Source organism: Panthera leo, chromosome B4 (genome assembly GCF_018350215.1).
Source record: "Panthera leo isolate Ple1 chromosome B4, P.leo_Ple1_pat1.1, whole genome shotgun sequence".
NCBI classification, from domain to species: domain Eukaryota; kingdom Metazoa; phylum Chordata; class Mammalia; order Carnivora; family Felidae; genus Panthera; species Panthera leo.
Window position 1 is genome coordinate 22,359,034 of NC_056685.1, and position 14,184 is coordinate 22,373,217.

The 14,184-nt window shown below is 45.1% G+C and overlaps 1 protein-coding gene across 13 annotated transcripts in view; it reads left to right on the plus strand.

The window, feature by feature from the left end:
* Window positions 1-14,184, plus strand: part of KIAA1217 (KIAA1217 ortholog) — a 301,399-nt gene that overhangs the window by 221,724 nt on the left and 65,491 nt on the right. The window contains exon 1 of one of the 13 annotated variants that reach the window (XM_042945116.1): window positions 9,702-9,951. The exons of the other annotated variants lie outside the window; for them this stretch is intronic. The gene's annotated coding sequence lies outside the window, so the exon portion shown is untranslated. Of the gene's footprint in view, window positions 1-9,701; window positions 9,952-14,184 lie in introns of those variants that run through there. 13 annotated transcript variants of the gene reach the window in all.

Genomic DNA, 14,184 nt, shown 5'->3' on the forward strand with positions numbered 1-14,184 from the left:
CATGAAAGTGTGTCATTCTCATCGTGCTCCTATGAATATATTAAAGTGAACATTATCCATTCTATTCATTTTGCTCTCATTTGAGTGAGCCCATGAATGCTTGTGGGCAATTTTAATAATAACCCACGCGGTTCACGCTTCCCTGCGTGCAAGCCATACAAGAGTAATTCAGCTCACTTGATGTTCACAGAACTAGGAGGTGTTCCTGAAGCAACCGAGCAGCAGAACCAGAGGTTCAGAAAAGTTCGGTGGCAGAGCCACAATCATGGCGGTAAGAGCACAAGCGAGGAGATCCTCAGGAGGAGAAACAGAGTGTTTTCATTCAGCATCCAGTACTCATTCCATCACAACCCACCGCCTTCCTTGGGCGTCATGGTGCGGAGGAGTACTGATGGAAGAGGATGATTAGACCCTTAAAAATGTTTTGTTTTGGAAACTAACTTGTAGACTGCAGCCTGTTGAAGGACAAGTTGAGGTCAAGGGCCATCGGAATGAAGCCCGTGTCTCACTGCGCCAAGTATAAGAAACTCCCTTTGTCTGTGTGTTCACCCCTGTCTTCCTGTCCTCTCTGGGAGAAGCTTTGTCCCTATGTTGCTTTTGAAGTGAGTTGAAAGCTCTGGCTGCTAGTCATGAACTTCGAAAGGCTCCGTAGATTACAGAGCACTGTCTTTACCTGTCTTGCCTCCTGTGTGACAGAGGATTCTTTCCCGTGGTTTTGTGTGGGTGCCGGGGGTGGTGGAGACAACTACACCATGTCTACCCCCTCACCCGATGTGGAAGCTTTGTCATATGGACCGTGACTTTCCTTTTCTTTTAAATTTTTTTTAATGTTTGTTGATTTTGAAGGGGAGAGAGAGACAGAGTATGAGCGGGGGAGAGGCAGAGAGAGAGAGGGAGACTCAGAATCCAAATCAGGCTCCAGGCTCTGAGCTGTCAGCACAGAGCCCGACTCGGGGCTCAGACTCACGAACTGTGAGATCTCGACCTGAGCTGAAGTCTGTCGCATAACCAACTGAGCTGCCCAGGTGCCCCTGGACCATGACTTCTTTAACAGGGAGTCACTGAGCTAGTGGCTCTCCATTTGTTTCTCATGAGCTGCTGAGATTTGGGAACGCAGGGCTTCCTTTGAATGTAGGAATGCCCAAAGTCCGGCATTTCTTGGGACACAGGGAAGCAGATCCCGTCTCGGAGCGGGAGGCTTCTGGCAGTGTTGGAACCCAGTGGGAAGCGGTGACTGGCCAAACTCCCCCAGCTGTCGAACAGGGCAAGGCCGGGCAGGGCGTGGGTGGAGAGGCTTGCCAAACCCAGCCTCGGGGTATGCACAGCTCCCAAACTGGTTGTCTTGGAGGCTGTTATTTATCCAAATAAGGAGAAGTAGTGGTTTTGCTGACCATCTCAGATTTCTGAGCCATGTCCACTGGCTTGCTGGCTGACTTGATGTGATATTTGAACTGAACACACAAAGGTATTTCTTTGAAATGGAGCCCTCTTGTGGGGCTCACGGACATCCTGGGGTCATCATTTGGAAGGTGGTTTTTCCCCACATTTGTAGATAACGGTAACATGGTCTGGTCTATGTTACTGTTCTCTTGTGTCTTCTGTAACATTCGATACAGATGACTTTGTTCAGGTATTTCTGAACCCGATTTTACATGGTGAGGATACTGATCTTAGGGATCCCTGAACCGCTGCCTTCCTTTGAAGAATATTCAAAGAAGATGGAGCCTCCACACTGATTTCTTAACACTCGAGTATGAGATTTTTCTGGCACTTCATAGATCCTGGCCCTGTTATTTGACTTTGGGTAAGACATTTGAAGTCTCTGGGCCCCAGTTCCTCATCGGTAAAATGGGGATTATAATGTTTATCTGATGGGAATCTGCTGGGAATTAAATGAGCTGGTTTTGGAAAGCATTGGTAAATAGGAAGTCTTCAAAAACATGAGTTTCCTTGCCATTGTTCCGTTTTCTCCTGGCAGATTTAGTTGAAAGTATTTATTTATAGAGAAATCGTAAGTAATTAAAATTGTCACCCAAAGTTTAATAAGGTCAGCTTCCTGAATTAGGATTTAACCAAACCCACACTAGAAGGAAGATTTTGATGGGCACTTCCCACTCCCCTTTGCTCCCTAGAGCAGTGGTTCTTCAAGAACATTCCACGGACCAGCAGCTTAGCATCACCTGGGGACCTGTTAGAAATGCAAATTCTCAGGCCCAACCGCTGATCTACTATCTCAGACACTCTGGAAGTGGGGCCCATTAATCTGTATTTTAGCAAGTGCTTCTTTTTTTTTTTTTTTGTTTTTTTTTGTTTTTGTTTTTTGTTTTGTTTTTTTTTTTATTATTTTTTAATATATGAAATTTACTGTCAAATTGGTTTCCATACAACACCCAGTGCTCATCCCAAAAGGTGCCCTCCTCAATACCCATCACCCACCCTGCCCTCCCTCCCACCCCCCATCAACCCTCAGTTTGTTCTCAGTTTTTAACAGTCTTAGCAAGTGCTTCTAATGTAGGTTAAAATTGGAGAACCATTTGCTGTTTGGGTCAGAGATCTGTCCGTTCCTCTGGGTCACTTGGCGTTCCCCATCTCTGGTCTCTAATGACGCCTTACTTCCTGCCTGGAATACCTAAGAAAGCAACCTCTTTCTTTCTTCTCTACTGAAGTCTTGCTCATAATGTGTGGATTCATTTCATCTCACCTCTTCAGAGCAGCGTTCCTCAACTATCCCAGCCAGAAGAATCTTATCCTTCTGTAGATTCCGAGAATATTTGTGTATTGCACTCATTGGACGCTTGCCAGAGTTATTCTTGCTTTGTCTTACTTTGAATATTCATGTACGTGCCTCATTATCCCTGCTAGAAGGTAAGCTCTTAAAAGGTGAGAAGTATGTCTTAAAGATCCTTTTCCCCCCTCATCAGTCTTAATCCCGAGCTTCGTATACAGAATGACTATTTAGAAAATATGTCATGGATACACAGAATGTGATCATACAGGGACAGTCTAGATGAGACTTCTCGTTTATGTATAATGAACCTGATGTTAGCATCCGGTTCTGAATGCAGGTTCCACCATGCTTCAATGACTGTTGGAAGACACCCTGAATGGGGGCATCCGGGACCCCTGGCTTGGTCCAAACTTGCAGCTGCTCTTGTGATCTTTGCCACAGACTCCAGTCACACCTGAGGAACACAGACACGTTTTCAAAGATATATCCATTTAATTTATAGGCCTGGAACCTTTTAGATTCTTTCATAACTAATGAGAGCTGGGAAATTTATGAGTCTATATAATTATACAACAAATGGCATCTATTTTCAGTCTTACAGGAGAGAATTTTCTCAGCTCACACACTCAATACACCTGGGATACCCATGGAACTTCTTTAGGGTTTGAAAGTTGCTTGGGGGTTGAAAGTTGTTGCTCAAGAGAAGAGCCATTGGCTCTTCTGAAGCCATGAAGAATTGGCACAAGGGCTGTTTTGATCTGGATCTCCATTGTTGTTCTGTCATGTTTGTTTTAAGGGGAAATTGAACTTGGTGGATTTGTGAATTACTGGCCTTCAGTGTTATCCTCTGGGGTTCTTCCCCTCACATGATCCTTGCTGCTTTTGATACATTTGTTAATACTGTTCAGCTGAAGGTCAGAATAACAGCAGAACTAAAAAAATCGTACGTCAGAAGCCTCTTTTTTAACATTTATTTTTATTTACTTTCATTTTTATTTTTAATTTGAATCCAAGTTAGTTAACATGTGGTTAGTTAACATATAGTAATAATGATTTCGGGAATAGAATTTAGTGATTTGTCACTTACATACACCACCCAGTGCTCATCCCAACAAGTGCTCCTTAATGCCCATCACCTATTTAGCCCATCCCACCCACCCACCTCCCTGCCAGCAACCCTCAGTTTGTTCTCCATATTTATGAGTTTCTTCTGTTTTGGCCCCCTCCCTGTTTTTATATTATTTTTGTTTCCCTTCCCTTATGTTCATCTGTTTTGTCTCTTAAAGTTCTCATATGAGTGAAGTCATAGGATTTTTGTCTTTCTCTGACAGACTAATTTCACTTAGCATAATGCCCTCCAGTTCCATCCACGTAGTTGCAAATGGCAAGATTTCATTCTTTTTGATGTAATACTCCATTGTATATATATATACCACATCTTCTTTATCCATTCATCCATCGATGGACAGTTGAGCTCTTTGCATACTTTGGCTATTGTTGATAGTGCTGCTATAAATGTTGGGGTGCATGTGCCCCCTTTGAATCAGCAGTTTTGTATCCTTTGGATAAATGCCTAGTAGTACAATTGCTGGGTCGTAGAGTAGTTCTCTTTTAATTTTTTGAGGAACCTCCACACTGTTTCCCAGAGCGGCTGCACCAGTCTGCATTCCCACCAACAGTGCAAGAGGGTTCCCCTTTCCCACATCCTCTCTGACATCTGTTGTTTGCTGGGTTGTTAATTTTAGCCATTCTGACAGGTATAAGGTGGTATCTCATTGTGGTTTTGTGTAAAATTCCCTTTTAAACTGACTCTGCTGGCATAACTCACCTTGTGTTGTGTGTTTGTTCTATTCTTTGCTAATAGAACCAGCACACGCTTTGCTTTGATTGATATGAAAACAGAGCAGCATACAGGCAGTGGGGTGATGCCATTAGAAGGACCTCACTTGTAACCCGGGTCCACAGGGGCGATTCCAGAAAAGTCATGAGGAAAGAGGGACAGGGAGTGGACCTGAAGGAGTTACACATACCAGGGAACACTCTTGGACACTGCCACAGGGGTCCTGGGATGTGACAGGACAGCGACCGACCAAGAACAAAAGACCATTTGTTTTCCAGCTAGGCATCTATCAGCCGTCGATTTGTTTACACACCATTTTTTCCAGTGAGAAATATCTATCCTTAAGCTGTGTCTGTGAGCATAAAATTCTATACAGAATGTCATCAGTTTGTTGAGATACGGTGAGGATGTGTTATATCATCAAACCGAGATTTTTTTGTTTTTTCAAAAATTCTTACATCGAGGGGAGCCTGGGTGGTTCAGTCGGTTGAGAATCTGACTCGTGATTTTGGCCCAGGTCATGGTCTCACAGCCATGAGTTCGAGCCCCACATCAGGCTCTGGGCTGGCAACGGGGAGCCTGCTTGGGATTCTTTCTCCCTCTCCCTCTCCCCCTCTCTCTCTATCTCTCTCTCTGTCCCTCCCCTGCTCGTGCTCGTGCGCTCTCTCTCAAAATAAACTAACTTAAAAAAATGATGACTTATTTTTAAAATGTAGTAAAAATATTCTTAACATTGTCGTGAACATCCTAAAGCTTTATAGTGTTATATCAACTTTTTTCACTCATCGTATAGTCAACTTGGTCGGTTTCCCTGATGAAATGTTAGAGGGGCATAGGATAAGGTGACAGAATTATAATAGCTCTTTCAGTGACTTATACACCTCTGAGAGATACGGTCCCTGGAATGTCATTCGGCATTGGGATTGGAGTCAGAGAGGTGAGGAATGCCAATCAAAGGAAGCCTAGACATTTTATCCCATAAGTCATGTGGCATCTGTGACCGATGAAAGTCTATGTGTGTGTATATACACGTTTGCACATATATGACTAGTGATGCAGTGATATCTATATAGTGATAATCAGTGATACAGAACAGAGAAGTACGTATATGCAAGTGTAATGTATACAGACATATACTACCATACATGTAACTAATTTTGAGGCAAGTAGATAAAACCTGGTAGTAATCAAGACAGTGTCTGGATAATTGGATCCAAAGTCCCCTGAGATGTCTATTATTTTTTTCCTTTGCTGTGAAAATCTGGATCAGAGAGTGAAGCAGACAAGGTACTGCTCAAGCCGAGTTCACCACGCTGCCTGCTGAAGTTCAGAGCTCAAGCAGATAAACATTCAGTAGTCCCTGCGGGGAAGGCCTTGGGGGCACGGTTCCTCTCAGAGCAGTACACAGTGTCTTAGAGGACACGTGGTTTCCCACTTAAACTGTGAAGGAAGCAGGGACACGGTGGCGAACCTGAAGGCGGGCATTCTTGCCGCCTCACGACTTTGTCACCACGCGAGGTTGGGCGAGGTTCGAAACTCCTGACGCTTCCTTTTCCTAACCAATCACATGGGGATAGGAGTATCAGATCTGTGTGTGGTTCCCCGAGTTCAGAGGTCCGCGAAATAGAATCACAATTGTAAGCTGCAGACGGCTGGGTGACCGTCTTGTGTATGTGGATAGGTGTGTCCGTAACCATCGAAAATCCTTCATAGCATGAGAAACATTGTCAATAAACAAAGCAATGTATTATATGTTGCAGAATGCGTGTTGACAAGCCAAATGGGAGTTTAGGGAACAGTCAGGAAAGGAAAAATAAAGTCGAAGGCACTGAAAAGTTCTATTTGGGTGACAGAAATGACTTACCACTAGAACAAATCCACAAGCCCCAAAGGGAGATGCATAAAAGAATAGCGTCCTTACGGGAAATGCGTGAGTGTGCAGGGAGATGGGGATGAAAAACGAGGACTTATTTGCACTATCTGTTACAAGTGGTAGAGAGAAGATAACTGTTTTATAAACTGTAACTATTTTAGGTGCAAAAGGAGGTTGTCCTTGGCCTGGATGATACAGGAGTATCCCAGAAGATTAAGTATCAGTGAGAGAAGCACATTTTTCTTTTATCTGCCCTGCAGCTCTACACAGTTACTGACTGTGGCTTGGAAGCTGAGTGATTTATTTAACATCCCTTCATTCTGTTCCAGACTGGGATCTTTAATCACCGTTGGGCAGTGTTACGTCAGCTGGGTCCCGGTACTGGAGGGCTCACCAGTGCTTCCCATGTCAAAATATTTGTGGAAATAACGCTCCTCTTAAATATAGCCGTCAGCTAACCACTGACTGGACCATCTCTTTGCTGAGAATTGAATAATTTTGGCAACAGTCTGTCTGTCTCGTGTCTGGGAGACATTCCATTTATGATCAAATGAAACGTTAATAGTTTCGCGAAGACCTCACAAATGACTGCCTTTCCAATTTTAACAGTGTAAGCAAGACGGACTTGAAATTTCCCAACATCGTAATTACTTCCCTTCACCACGCCGTCTTCATGCTCATAAGCACATTTTAGGTTTCCTTTTATCATATGTAATTTTTTAAAAGCCAATAAAGAAATGAAAGAGAGGAAATAGAAATAAATTTCCCCAAGACTGTTAGCCTTACCAGAGCATAAAAATTATTTCCTGTTGAGGTAATGCTGAATATTTACTAGCATGTTCTTTTTTAATACTAACTCAAAAGAAATAAATTGCTTCCACTTTGCTTATCGTGCCAGTTAATGAAAGGAAGAAGGGGCATCGATAGTGAGAAGAACAAATTCACAAAGGCTGTAGCCTCCCAAGGTGGGTCACGCAGAGGAGGGTCCGGCGAAGAAAGGACGCCAGAGTGCGGGGACGCGGTGGTTGGCCGCACCCAGAATGAGCCACATTTTGGGGTGAGTTCTCCTGAATGAGCTGTTCTCTGGAGAGCACGAGCCGGACAGGTGAAGTCAAATCCTGCACAGCACCAGGATATTGCTTAGGAAATTAGCCCGCCTGGTTCTTCACCGGGCACTCGAGGACCTTAGGGTCCTCTCTCGAGGGTGACCTGTGTGCTTCGTACTGGAGGATATTTAACTCATCCTGATTCACCGCAGCTTTCAAACTCCTGATGGTGAATTACAGCTCTCCTCATGACGAGGCCATGCGTGTGCTCTCCAGACCGTGCCCTGAAACGTTTCAGAAAAGTGAAAGGAAATTGCTCTGAACGTGACGGGAAGGAAGAGATGGGAGACGTAAACCAGACCTTCTCTCACCTTGCACCCCCCACCCCGACTTGCAAGGCAGCTGGATCGACAGAAGCCACCTGTCTCCGCCGTAGCCGGCGTGGATGCCCGTGTGGAGTATGGCGTGAGGCACGTAGCGAAACAGCGGTGAGCGCTCAGTGCGTCTGTTTTCCGGGGGGGACAGTGTGGCCCAGACACTGCACATTCATTCATCCGTTCTTACAAGCCGTCCTGCTTGTGTAAACAGCAGGTAAATCAGTACAAGAGCCGTTAGGACATCTGATGCCAGAAAGCGGGGTCTTCGGGGGCTATGGTAGGGGTGGAATCATGGCTTAATCAGACAAGGGAGACCAACCCCTACATCTCCCTTCCTGGAAAGCGTGTGTTTGACTGCAGAAGCAAACCCTGCCAAATGTGTGCCAAATGTTCCAGGGGCTGATAGCGCGCGTGCTTCCCATACTCTGGTGAGAAATCACAAACTCCTGCTGATGAGATTAAACATCGAAACAAGCGTTTTCTCATTCCTTCTACTCTTTTCCGACCTCTTAGGTGGCATCTGTTACAACCACTTCATCCAAATATTGTGTCTAACGAGGCATCTTAGGAGGGTGACAGTGCCCCGTGCTCCGTGGTCCCCCGCCCTTAATAGCCACAAAGCATTCTGATGGCAGTAAACAGTTTTCTTTAGAAAGCCTGAAGCACTGACTGGATATGAACCTGAGAGACGTCATGGAATTCTTTGGGTCAGCAAGAACAGCCTCGAAAAGCCTTAAAATGTTTGAAAAATGCACAGGCTTCCCAGAGCCTGGTCGCGGGGTGTGGAGTGAGGCCAGTGGGTTTCCAGCCCTGCATTTCGAGTTACTTGTCGCTGGATTCCCACTTGGATAGCTTTCCTTTCCCCTCCGTCCCTAAGGGCTCAGAGAGCATGGTGGTGATTAAACAGAGCCTACCCGCCAGCTAAGGAAGTGCTTTTTCTCCCTCACCTTTTGTGAGTGAGGCGTTGATACCTGTCCTCTGTTCAGCGCTGCACAAGCCACTTCTTGTTGGGAACACACACCTTCTTGTGCCTGTCGCCCCGCAAGAGATCAGCTGCATTGACAGCAGTTGCCGATGGGGCGGGGGGGGGGGGGGGGGTGGGGTGGGGTGGGGTGGGTTGGGGTGCCTCTGGAGACTGCCCTGGTCTCTGCTCCTCAGCCTTGTTGAGGGTGGGGCAGAAGGATTCTGGCTCCCTTTCTGGAATCCCCTCGTGGCGTAGCCCTAGTTTTCCCTCCCTCTTCTCTCAGGTATGTTTCCCAGAACGATCGCAGTTACTTGCCCGGCGCTGGGTAGGAGTGATTCATGGCTGCTACCCAAAGTGCATCTTGGTAAAACCAGGCTGGTTAATTAATAGACAGCCTCCTTAATCACCCCTCTGTTTTCTTTCTGCTGTTCAAAACCAGGAGGGGAGAGGCTCGCGTTCCCTTCACTTGCCAGGCCACCGACTTCAAAAGTGTGGCAGCAGAATGAGTGTTGGGTGCTGCTGGCCTATCTAGATTTTTCTCAGCGGATCACACTCGGAGAGTTGGTCCACTACGGTAATTAGCGTCCCGGGGTTTCCGATGGTCTTGCGGTGGCTGGTTGTCTGTTTTAGGGATCCTGTTTGCCTCTCCGTCCGGTCTAGTTTGTCACGTTCCTTTCACTGTTAACCCATTTACCTAGGCCTCTCGGAGTCTGTTCGTTGGTGTGTGTTTTCCGTGTAAGCAATTGTTACAGGCCTGAGTCACCCGTGAGGTAGCCTGTGGTTGGATGTGAGCTGAGGTTACTCAGTGACTAATTTCCAAGGGGAGGAGAAACTGGCTTATCATGGGGAGGAATACTTTTCATCCATGCCTGTGACAGCCTCACTCGGAAGACTGGGGGAAACAGAATGGTTTTTTTTACCGGTTGTAAACACTCAACCTGGGAACGTTTTAGGATCTGTGGCCTTTGCGATTTCTTCCCTGAAGACAAAGCTGTCTAAAACATCCAACAGTGGAACTGAGGATTTAGATGAAACCAGCAAACAAAGAAAGCGCATAATTGGGAGCTGAGCCAATGTGCTTTTTTCACGGCGTTAGTTGTACAGGTGATTTCCTTAAGAAAAAGTAAGTGGCTTTAATTCTTTGAGGATGAAAGAGTCTTATAACAATCCTTTTCAGTTTTGTCCGGTTACTTCATTGTGTGGTCTGACTGGCTGGTGTGTTTACAAATTCTAGACTTGGAAGGGTGGGGTTTGAAATACAATAAACTGTACAGAATACTCCCTTTCCGCAAAGAATATATATATTTTAAATACTCCACAAAGAGACGTGATTACATGAGACAGCTTCCCAAAATGATTTGAAATAAACATTTTGCATGCTAGATTTTTTTTTTTTCCAGAAACAATTGTAAGATTTTTGCCCCTTCTTATCTTACATCCAGGCAACTTCTAAGTGAGCAATGTTTGATTTAACTTACTGTGTTTCGGGGAAATGAAATATAGATATATGTTAAGATTCCTAACTCAAATTTCAGATAATCCATTTGAAACTGCCCCCAGATTCTTTCTGGTCTCTAGGAAGTGTGGCCCAAACAGCGTACTGAGGTCTGTGCTGTGGGCAGGGGCAGTGGCCTCTCGGTCAGAGCCACGGTGCTGAGCTCCGGAGGAAGCCCCACTGTTTATAAGAGCTGGAAGCAGTCAAACAAGAGAAAGCAGGGGTTTGGGCAGTAATGGCAAGAGGGAGAAGTGATGCTCAACAAAGGAAGGCGTAGAGTAAGGAGAATTGTCTGGTTCATACATTGCTAGTGATTCTAGTGAAGATAATCGAGTATTTTCTTTGTCTGGGCCGAGGTTCGAGTTGTGTTCCGGTAAGGTGTGAAAAGACCCTTTATTCCTGGGCTTAGGTTAGCTTTTTCTTGCTGTACAATGAAATTCTTCAAAGCCTACATAAAGACATTAAGTGTTGAAGGCTTCTGGGACAGAAGTATCCGTGACACAAGGGTTCCAGATATTTTGAGAAAAATAACAGGATAGGATTAGTGGCATCAGAGACTGGCGGGAGAAAAAGCGAGTCAGATGTACAGATATCTGATATACTGTATACTGATATACAGATATAAGGTGAGTCACAATAGTGTGTGATGTGTGTGTGTGTGTGCCGCTAATTTATTTTACTTTTGAAGTTTGACATAATTTTCTCCTAAGAGGTCTGACTTCCAGGCCTAGTGCAGGAAGAACTCAATATGCATTTAATGCCATTTGTGTTAAACAAGAAAACAGAACAAAACCGTGCAGGTGCCTGATGCTAGGAGATCTCTCCACAGAAAGAGCACTAAGCTGTAACACTGGGACTTCTTAAGATTATGTATTAGAGAATCTTAACCATCATCCTCACTGCCAACCAGAGAGTGAATAACCCCTGGAGGCTACAAAGTCCACTTTTTCCTGGAACAGCAAGTGGTCTCCTTGGGTGATCATGGCGAAGACCTGAAAAAGATTCTCTTTTCATCTCCCCGTCGCTTCTGCCTCATTTTCAGAGAGAGTGCCTTTGGTTGATCCATATCCTTTCGTGGATGAACCTCAGTTTTAAAATTTTAAAGGTTCATCCTAGTTGTAGGCTTAAAACATTTTCCCACAGTCTGATGGAACCATCGTGTCCTTCTCTTCCTGGGCTGAGGGGAATTGCTGAGGAGGACATTACCATGGGTTCTTTTATCAGGGGTCTTGTAAAGTCAGTCAGAGCTTGGCAAAGCAAGATAGGAATTCTACCAAAGACTTCCAACCTCCAAGTCACCAGGATTGATGGAGGCATTCAGTCTTAGGTCACCTGTTCTGTCATAGCTGAGTCCTTGTATTCACCGCCACTGTGGATGACTCAGGTGGACAGCGATTCTTTCAGTGACCCCGAGGGGTGATGGCAACGTTGGTTTGAGATGGACAAGACAAGGCCGATAGGCAGCATTACCACTGGGTACATGATGCTGATTGCGTACAGATAGGATCCATCCTGGTTGGCCAGAGTCCCATTCCGGTTGGTTGGCACCCATGTGACATTAGCTACCAGATGGTAAATATTTTGACTATCACCCACATTTGCATATGAGTGCACAGCCTATCAGAATTACTGTTGTTACTTCTCTTTCTGAATTCATCTGTACGTGGCACCAAGAAAGTCTAGTATTAGAGATTTGGGTGTGTTTTATTTTAAAAGTTCGTTATATAATGTACCTCCCAACCATTTCTTCTCACATCAGCAAACTTGTTTTTTTTTTTTTTTTTTAATGTCTATGCAGGTGTCTGTGTTGTTGTTTTTAAAATTTTTTTGATGTTTATTTTTGAGAGAGTGACAGAGACAAAGACAGAGTGCAGGTGGGGCAAGAGTAGAGAGAGAGGGAGACACAGAATCCCAAGCAGGCTCCAGGCTCTGAGCTGTCAACGCAGAGCCCAACGCGGGGCTCAAACTCATGAGCAGCGAGATCATGACCTGAGCCAAAGTTGGCTGCTTACCCGACTGAGCCACCCAGGCGCCCTGGTATCTCTGTTGTTTTAAAAGAAATTTACTCAACTTTTCATTAATTAAAATTAATTTTCTATTTTCCTTTCATTAATATTCCTCATCCTTCTAGACAGTTCTGTACTACTTGAACTATTAATGTGTCTTCTTACTCTCTTGCCAGGAAAGGGGGGCGTTCACGTGTGTTAATTGGGGTCAATTTGGATCCCCCAAACCCTGATGTAATCTGAGGCCAGATAAAGACGACTAATAGTTTGGATTATTGTTTATCCAGAGGGATAAACAACAGACATTTGGAACCTTTTTTAAGAAATGGTATCAGTAATGACAACAGTTACCTGTCTTTCGTTGCACTTGATTTGCCCTGCGCACTCGCTGTGTTATGTCTTACACACAGTGGCATGTTTGAATCTGTATGAATTTATCTTTACCTTTGTTTGGATTAAATCTTGTGTTGTGTGGTCTGATTGCGTGGGGAGTTTGGCCAGATATGTGCTGCTGCCTAAGCCAGTGCCTCTTGTCTTTTATGATCTATGAAGCCCTGCTTTACTTAACCACTTTTCTTTTTGCTGAGCCTTGCCTTGTGAAAGATGGGGTGGTAGAGATATTTATGAAGGATCTGTATAGATCTGTTGCAGAATTTCTGACGTATGGTTACTCAGCCATTGTGGGAGGACAGTCTTGTATGTCATCACACACTGACCTTGGGGATGCCCTCCTGGTCTAAGGCCCGGAGCCCCTGAGTTACGAGGGTGTCAAGTGAGTGAGCAGAGGGAGGACCATGTGGGCTAGGGCGTCAGGCCTGGGCCACGTGGAGCAGATGCACCTGGAGCCAGACCTTGACCCTCAGTCTTGGTTTGGATCCACAAGGGCCAGGAAATGGGGAGAGAGTCCCAGGGGTGAGGACAGCCTGAGGACGTCCCAGATTTGGTTTAGAGGGGGGAACAGACTAGCCTGTTGTGGGAGTGCACGTGGGGCTAGTGGAGATAAAATTGTAGCTGCACGTGAGAAGCCTGCATACTCTGGGGCCCCCACCAGGGGATTGAGGAACCAAATCAGTGATGCACAGGTAACACACCCTCGGAAGGTTCCTTTTGGTTGCTACATATTTGCGTCTTGCCTGCATTTGTTTTGTTGGTCATTTCTGTTAGAAAATCCACCATCATTTATAAAACTCCCGGACCAGGGATTCTGCAATGGCGGATTCTTCCAGAGACAAGATAAGGAAGCTGTGGGGTTCCCAAGGCTTCTTCCTCTGTGTGTTCATCTAAGAAACATACAGAGGAATGTACCTTCTCAAGGGCAGGAACTTGGGGGCTTATTTAGAACAATGCCTTATTCTTCGCAAGTGCTTGGTAAATATTGCTTACTAAATGAATGCATTTGTAAGATAAGGAAACAGTACGTATTCAGAACATTGGTCTCTGTTTCATCCTCATTCAGCCTTCTCCTGTTGCCTCTGTTTTGTTTGTTTTTTTTTTTTTTTTTTCTATTCCTCCCCATCACTCACACTGTGGGTCTCTTGATTGCCCACTTTGGTTTTGGTCCATTTGAGCCCACCTCCTCTCTTCCTCATGCCCCTACCTCACCCACCTCCCAACCCTTCATGTTCCCCCTGTCTGTCACATCTGCCAAAAGTCTAGATAGGAATACGGGCTCCTGTGATGGTACAAATAGAACTTGAAGAGTGAGCTTGGTAGGTGCCAAAGCTGTCTGTCCATCCCTTCCCTATAGCCGTTTGGAGAATCTCGGTGAGTTAGTTATTACCTTCTTTGGCTTTGACCAAAACAAAGTGTATCAAATATTCATATTTTGAATTAATTTGTGTTTTTTATTCTGCCC